Source organism: Triticum aestivum, chromosome 3A, assembly GCF_018294505.1.
Source record: "Triticum aestivum cultivar Chinese Spring chromosome 3A, IWGSC CS RefSeq v2.1, whole genome shotgun sequence".
NCBI lineage: Eukaryota > Viridiplantae > Streptophyta > Magnoliopsida > Poales > Poaceae > Triticum > Triticum aestivum.
In genome coordinates, this window is record NC_057800.1 from 250,244,031 (window position 1) to 250,253,068 (window position 9,038).

Consider the following 9,038-nt stretch of genomic DNA (forward strand, 5'->3'; position numbering starts at 1 on the left):
CTCCCACGTCCTAGTGGTAGCACTTAGCTCCATGCTGGTGAGAAGACTACACTAGGTGCCGGATGCGACTGTTCATTTGCTTTCTATAGTTGGCTTGCCCCTTTTCCTTTAATGAAATTTGGAGTTCTGGCGTTTCTTGATGGCTTGGTTGAACCCCCTCTTCTTTCCGATTCTCCCCTCGATTCTTTGTTTTGCGCCAGGGAGGGCAGCAGTTGCCCGACACTCTCCCTCGCGCGCCTCGCGAGGGGGCTGGACAGGTATGCATGCGTGCTTACTCCCCTTGTCTCCGTGAGGCGTCCTTGTTTGAGCTCATGATCGGTGCATCCCTTTTTTAGTCCGTGCCCCACGGGTATCGCGGCGCGGTGCGTTTGGCCATGGCCAACCCATGCATCTGGCCTCGCGCAAGAAGGGATAATGATTTCTTAATGGATTTTTGCAGCTTCACGATATCGCTCAAGCCCGCAGTGGGGAAGCACCACCAGGTACCCAGAGGTGCACGCCCTCACGAGGTCAAGTCTACCCCGGATACATCAAGCTAAGTTACCCCTCCACACCCGCATAAGGCACAGATTTCATAACACAACCCGGAAACAATAAACACACCACAAAAGCAACATAGGCACCATGGTTCATTACGCGCCCTGACAGGGCCCCATATTCGTTTCTGACGACGCAGGGGGAAAGGGAAGGAGAGGAAAAGCAAAAGCGGCTCCTACGACGCAGCTGCTCATGAGGATCGACCCTTGGACTCGGACAGGGTCCTCCTCGCGCTTCACTAGGGCGAGACGACGGGATGGCCCGCCATCGTCCTCGAAGCGAGCCCGACAGCATGGCGGCTGGTCGTAGCCATCGCTGTTGGAGCTCTCGCTAGAGGAGGAGCTACCGTAGCTGGGCGAACTGCGGTCACCACCAAGGGTGAGTTCACCCTTGTGCTCGTCACGGCCATCGCCAAGGCCAAGCACCTGACCACCATCGTCGTCGTCTTCAGGGCAGCATTCGGCGCGGCGACCTTCTTCCCCGAACACCCTCACTAAGAGGGTCGCTGCACTATCGTACTTGAAGTGGAGGGTGCACCGCCTGTTTAGACCGTGCACGCGGGAGAACGTCTGCCAGCCGCGGGCCAGGGCTACGTTGCCCACAATGGAGACCTCCAACTCGACCCACGAAGCCTTGCTACAACAGCCGTCGGCCTGCAGCCAAAGGCCGCCAGGACCGGGGGTCGATAGCTCACCCGGAAAGGAGCACGGAAGCTGAAGCCAGGAGTCGGCCGGGTTCTCCAACCACATAATGAACTCCGGGAGCACCTTCACCGAGTGGAAGCACGGCCGGGGAGGCCGAGCGAGCATGGCGCGCCTTCCCTCATCAACGAGGCTGCCACGACCTAGGCGGCTCCCACCGCGCGAAGAGGCACCGCCACGGCCGCCGAAGACGGTGCCGGACCCCGAGGAAGTTCGCCCACGCCCACGAGAGACCACAGCGGGGGTCGCATCATGCTTGCGAGGGCGACCACGCCCCCTCTTAGGCGGTGGTGAGCCAGGCCCCTCCTGGCGAGCTTTCCCCTTCTCGGCGGTCGAGAACCTCTTCACTGGCACCATGAGTGTCGCGGCAAGGAGGAAGAAATGAGTGACGGGGGCTTTGCCCCTCTCCTCATTTATAGCCAGAGGGAGGCCAACCGTCGGACTCCGCGATCACAGGTAATGATGGTTTTTCTACATGGAGAAGGGACTCGTCAAGTCAGGCAGTTGTCGAGGCAGCATGGGGAAGCGGAGACACCCACGACCCGTCAATTGCCACGCGTCAATCAAGGCCGTGGGCTATTGGGGCCCGCGGCACTCCACACTTGACCCTTGGATTCGCCGCGAAGCCAAGTACGAGCGCGCCTTGGGCCCGGGGGCTGCTGTCAGTGTCCTGGGAATGGGGGTACCCAGACTTGCCTGCCTGTGGCCCAAGGCGTGGCTCCACCAGTGGCCTGCTATGACCCATCTTCATCAGCAACCATTCAAGTCCCTCGCGAGGGGCCAAGCATCGTCAGGCAGATGACGCAAGACCTCCTCAGGGGCAACCTCCCTAGGTTGGCTCCCGAGGGTCGGAGATATCTATGCAAGGGGCACCTCGCGAGGAGCACGTGACGTGAGCCATGACGACCAAGGCCAGGCGGGCGCCAGCGGGCGCAGAGTACTGGATGCCTCTTTGGTGCTAAAGGGGCACGCGCGGGCGAGGATTCCTGAGGAATTAGGCAAAGGTTTCCATATTGGTGCAACGAGACCAAGACCAGCAGGACGGCAAGACGGAGGTCACCGCGGAGCCCACGACGGCGTCACCACCAGAGCCTTTGGCAGGCGAAGACCACCTTTTGTCAAGATAGCTTGTACTAGTTGTCCCCCTTCAAATTGGTCATTGTGGGATCCCTTCCCGCCCATATTTGGGAAGAGGACCAGGGCCTCTATAAATAGGACTAGCCACCACCATAGAGGAGGACGGATGACCAGACCATCCACACACACACAAGCTCATCGAGCTCAAGAACACCTCTCCTCAAGAGGTTGTTCATCCATTGTACTTGTTCATACTCAGCCTACAAGGCGATCCACCACACCACACTGGAGTAGGTTATTACACCACGATGGTGGCCCGAACTAGTATAAACCCCTATGGCCCTTGTTCTTCGGGTTTGGTGAGCTAGGCTGACAAATCATTGCAAGAGTGGGCTTGCGGGGGAGAGAGAACTTCGTGTGCACCCAAGTGTTCGAACCTCAAGGGTTTGTCGGAACCCGTAATCCGACATGCGGGCTCGCCCGGGCCTTGAGCCCCCTTTCGCCACAACCTGCGGTGTGGTCAAGGAGCAGAAGGGCGGCGTACCCCTGTAGATGGCGTCCAGTAGTTTGACGACTCGCTCCAGTAGTCCATCGTGGCCGCTCTCCGCCAGTATGCACCGCAGCAGCTCCCGTGCCATAATGAGCGCGGCTTGCATGTTCGCCTACTCCCATCGGGTGTGTGGTGCCGTTGCCGCATGATACGTCTCCGTCGTATCTACTTTTCCAAACACTTTTGCCCTTGTTTTGGACTCTAACTTGCATGATTTGAATGGAACTAACCCGGACTGACGCTATTTTTAGCAGAATTGCTATGGTGTTATTTATGTGCAGAAATAAAAGTTCTCGGAATGACCTGAAACTTCACGAAAAATCTATTCGGAAATAAAAAAATCCTTGCAAAAGATGAAGACCAGGGGGGCCACCACCCGTCCACGAGGGTGGGGGCGCGCCTGCCCCCCTAGGGCGCGCCCCCTACCTCGTGGGCCCCCTGGAGCTCCTCCGACCTCAACTCCAACTCTATATATTTGCTTTCGGGGAGAAAAAAATTCAGAGAGAATAATTCATCGCGTTTGACGATACGGAGCCGCCGCCAAGCCCTAAAACCTCTTGGGAGGGCTGATCTGGAGTCCGTTCGAGGCTCCAGAGAGGGGAATCCATCGCCTTGTCATCATCAACCATCCTCCATCACCAATTTCATGATGCTCACCGCCATGCGTGAGTAATTCCATTGTAGGCTTGCTGGACGGTGATGGGTTGGATGAGATCTATCATGTAATCGAGTTAGTTTTGTTAGGGTTTGATCCCTAGTATCCACTATGTTTTGAGATTGATGTTGCTATGACTTTGCTATGCTTAATGCTTGTCACTAGGGCCCGAGTGCCATGATTTCAGATCTGAACCTATTATGTTTTCATCAATATATGAGAGTTCTTGATCCTATCTTGCAAGTCTATAGTCACCTATTATGTGTTATGATCTGTTAACCCTGAAGTGACAATAATCGGGATACTTACCGGTGATGACCATAGTTTGAGGAGTTCATGTATTCACTATGTGCTAATGCTTTGTTTCGGTACTCTATTAAAAGGAGGCCTTAATATCCCTTAGTTTCCATTAGGACCCCGCTGCCACGGGAGGGTAGGACAAAAAATGTCATGCAAGTTCTTTTCCATAAGCACGTATGACTATATTCGGAATACATGCCTACATTACATTGATGAGTTGGAGCTAGTTCTGTGTCACCCTATGTTATGATTGTTACCTGATGAACCGCATCCGGCATAATTCTCCATCACCCATCCATTGCCTATGAGCTTTCCATATATTGTTCTTCGCTTATTTACTTTTCCGTTGCTATTGCTATCATCATTACAAAATACCAAAAACATTACTTTTGCTACTGTTACCTTTTGCTACCGTTACCACTACTATCATATTAATTGGCTACTAAACACTTTGTTGCAGATATTAAGTTTCCAGGTGTGATTGATTTGACAACTCATCTGCTAATACTTGAGAATATTCTTTGGCTCCCCTTGTGTCGAATCACTAAATTTGGGTTGAATATTCTACCCTCGAAAATTGTTGCGATCCCCTATACTTGTGGGTTATCAAGACTATTTTCTGGAGCCGTTGCCGGGGAGCATAGCTCTATTCTTTGAGTCACTTGGGATTTATATCTGCTTATCATTATGAAGAAGTTGAAAGATCCAAGAACCAAGATTTATCCCTCAACTACAAGGGGAGGTAAGGAACTGCCATCTAGCTCTGCACTTGATTCACCTTCTGTTTTGAGTAAGCTTGCGACACCTAAACCTACTTCTGCTAATGATTTTGATATGTCGCATATTATTGATGATGCCACTTCTGCTATGCATGATACTTATGATGAAACTACTTCTATGCTTGATACTACTGTGCCACTTGGTGAATTTCTTGATGAACAACTTGCTAGGGTTAGAGAGAATGAAATTATTGAAACTGATAATATTGATGAAAGTGATGATAAAAACTCTCCCCCTAATAAATATGAATTACCTGTTGTGCCTGAGGGTTATGTTCTGGATGAAGAATCTGCTAGAGCTATTCTTGCTTGCAATGATAGATATGATCTAAAGAGGTTATTAGCTAAATGGAAGCAGCAACCCCTTAATGCTAGAATGAAACTTAACCTTAATTTTGCTACTTCACCTATCTGTGTTACTGATAAGGATTATGAATTTTCTATTGATCCTGATATAATTACTTTGGTTGAATCTGATCCTTTTTATGGCTATGAAACTGAAACTATTGTGGCACATCTTACTAAATTAAATGATATAGCTACCCTGTTCACTAATGATGAGAGAACTCGCTACTTTTATATCCTTAAAATATTTCCTTTCTCATTAAAGGGTGATGCTAAGATATGGTTTAATTCACTTGATCCTGGTTGTGTGCGTAGTCCACAGGATATAATTTATTACTTCTCTGCTAAATATTTCCCTGCTCATAAGAAACAAGTTGCCTTAAGGGACATATATAATTTTGTGAAAATTGAAGAAGAGAGTCACCCACAAGCTTGGGGGAGGCTTCTCCAATTACTTAATGATTTGCCTGATCATCCTCTTAAGAAAAGTGAAATACTTGATATCTTTTATAATGGACTAACCGATGCTTCCAGAGATTACCTGGATAGTTGTGTTGGTTCTATTTTCAGGGAAAGAACACCGGATGGAGCTGAAATTCTATTAAATAATATATTGACTAATGAAAATAATTGGACATTTCCTGAGCCTATTCCTAAACCAACTCCGAAGAAGAGAGGTGTTCTATTTCTCAGTCCAGAAGATATGCAAGAGGCAAAGAAATCCATGAAAGAAAAGGGTATTAAAGCTGAAGATGTTAAGAATTTACCTCCTATTGAAGAAATACATGGTCTTATTTTACCGCCTGTCAAAGAAATGCATAATTTTAATCCATCTCCTACTAAATAAATACATGGTCTTGATAACCCGACACAGGTAGTAAAGGTAAATTCTCTCTATAGATATGATAAAGCTGAAATCCCATTTACTAAGTTTGCTAGCCCATGCTTAGACGAGTTTGATAAATTTATGGTTAAGCAAGAAAACTTCAAATCTTATTTTGGTAGAACTTGAGAGATCCAAAAACTAAGATTTGTCCCTCAACTACGAGGGGAGGTAAGGAACTACCATCTAGCTCTGCACTTGATTCACCTTCTGTTTTGAGTAAGCTTGCGACACCTAAACCTACTTCTGCTATTCGTTCTGATATGTCACATGTTATTGATGATGCCACTTCTGCTATGCATGATACTTATGATGAAACTACTTCTATGCTTGATACTACTATGCCACTTGGTGAATTTCTTGATGAACAACTTGCTAGGGTTAGAGAGAATGAAAATATTGAATCTGATAATATTGATGAAAGTGATGATGAAGACTTGCCCGTTATTCCTAAGGGTTATGTTTTTGATAAAGAAGCTTCTTTAGCCATTTTAGCTTGCAAAGATAGTTATGAACTTAACAGGTTATTAGCTAAATGGAATAAGCAATCTCTAAATGCTAGGATGAAACCTGACCCTGCTTTTGCTACTTCACCTATCTTTGTTACTAATAAGGGTTGTGAATTCTTTGTTGATCCTGATATAATTACTTTGGTTGAATCTGATCCTTTTCATGGCTATGAATCCGAAACTGTTGTGGCACATCTTACTAAATTAAATGATATAGCCACCCTGTTCACTAATGATGAGAGAACTCGCTACTTTTATATCCTTAAAATATTCCATTCTCATTAAAGGGTGATGCTAAGATATGGTTTAATTCTCTTGACCCTGGTTGTGTGCGTAGTCCCCAGGATATGATTTATTACTTCTTTGCTAAATATTTCCCTGCTCATAAGAAACAAGCTGCCTTAAGGGATATATATATATATATATATATATATATATATAATTTTGTGTAAATTGAAGAAGAGAGTCTCCCACAAGCTTAGGGGAGGCTTCTCCAATTACTTAATCCTTTGCCTGATCATCCTCTTAAGAAAAATGAAATACTTGATATCTTTTATAATGGACTAACCGATGCCTCCAGAGATTACCTGGATAGTTGTGCTGGTTCTGTTTTTAGGGAAAGAACATCGGATGAAGATGAAATTCTATTGAATAATATGTTGACAAACGAAAATAATTGGACACTTCCTGAGCCAGGTCCTGAGCCTATTCCAAAACCAACTCCGAAGAAGAGAGGTGTTCTATTTCTCAGTCCTGAATATATGCAAGAGGCAAAGAAATCTATGAAAGAAAAAGGTATAAAAGCTGAAGATGTTAAGAATTTACCTCCTATTGAAGAAATACACGGTCTTAATTTACCGCCTGTTGAAGAAACATATGATCTTAATCCTTTACCTATTGAAGAAATACATGGTCTTGATAACCCGACACAGGTAGTAAAGGTAAATTCTCTCTATAGATATGATAAAGCTGAAATCCCATTTACTAAGTTTGCTAGCCCATGCTTAGATGAGTTTGATAAATTTACGGTTAAGCAAGAAGACTTCAATGCTTATTTTGGTAGACAATTGAAATACAATTCAAATATGCTTGAGCACTTGGGTGATTATATGGCTAATGTCAAAGGTGAACTTAAATTTATTAGTAAACATGCTTCTATGGTTACCACTCAAGTAGAACAAGTACTTAAAGCTCAAAATGATTTGCTCAATGAATTGAATAGTAAGAATAATGATAATGTTGTTAGAGTTATGACCAGAGGTGGTAAAATGACTCAGGAATCTTCGTATCCTGAAGGCCATCCTAAAAGGATTGATCAAGATTCTCAGAGAAATAATATAGATGCACCTAGTTCTTCTGAAAGGAAGAAAAAGAAAAATGATAGGACTTTGCATGCTTCTAGTGAACCTATTGTTGATAAACCTGAGAATCCAAATGATATTTCTATTTCTGATGCTGAAACACAATATGGTAATGAACCTGAAACTAGTGATAATGTTAATGATAATGTTCATGATGATGCTCAACCTAGTAATGATAATGATATAGAAATAGAACCCGTTGTTGATCTTGATAACCCACAATCAAAGAATCAACGTTATGATAAGAAAGACTTTGTTGCTAGGAAGCACGATAAAGAAAGAGAACCATGGGTTCAGAAACTCATGCCTTTTCCTCCCAAACCATCCAAGAAAAAGGATTATGAGAATTTTGAGCGCTTTGCTGAAATGATTAGACCTATCTTTTTGCGTATGTGATTGACCGATATGCTTAAAATGAATCCTTATGCTAAGTACATGAAAGAAATTGTTACTAATAAAAGAAAGATACCGGAAGCTAAAATTTCCACCATGCTTGCTAATTATACTTTTAAGGGTGGAATACCAAAGAAACTTGGAGATCCAGGAGTACCCACTATACCATGCTCCATTAAAAGAAACTATGTTAAAACTGCTTTATGTGATCTTGGAGCCGGTGTTAGTGTTATGCATCTCTCTTTATATCGTAGACTTGATTTGAATTAGTTGACACCTACTGAAATATCTTTGCAAATGTCTGATAAATCAACTGCTATACATGTCGGTATTTGTGAGGATGTGCCTGTTGTAGTTGTAAACGTTACTATTTTAACGGACTATGTTATTCTTGATATTCCCGAGGACGATAGTATGTCTATTATTCTTGGAAGAACCTTTTTGAATACTGCAGGGGCTGTTATTGATTGCACTAAAGGCAATGCCACTTTTCATGTTAATGGTAATGAGCATACGGTACACTTTCCGAGGAAACAACCTCAAGTTCATAGTATCCACTCTATTGGAAAAATTCCATCGATTATATTTGGAGGTTTTGAATTTCCTCTTCCTACTGTCAAGAAGAAATATGATATTCTTATTATTGGGGATGTGCATATCCCCGTTGAGGTAACATAGTGTTATTCAAAATTTCTCCGGTTCCATGTTATTCGGAATGCGTTCGTTAACAAGACTTGATCAACCTTGTTAGTGGATTCCTTTTGATGAGCATGAGATGGATGAAACTAGAAGGCACAACCTTCTGTACCCTACTTTTACTTTCTGTTATTTATTTTAAATAAAATGAAAATAGTATTTTCTGTCTGTTATCTGAATTATCCATGCAATATAAAATACCCCAAAAATAAAAGTTCTCCAAATGCCCTGAAATTTAAATATGATTTTTTC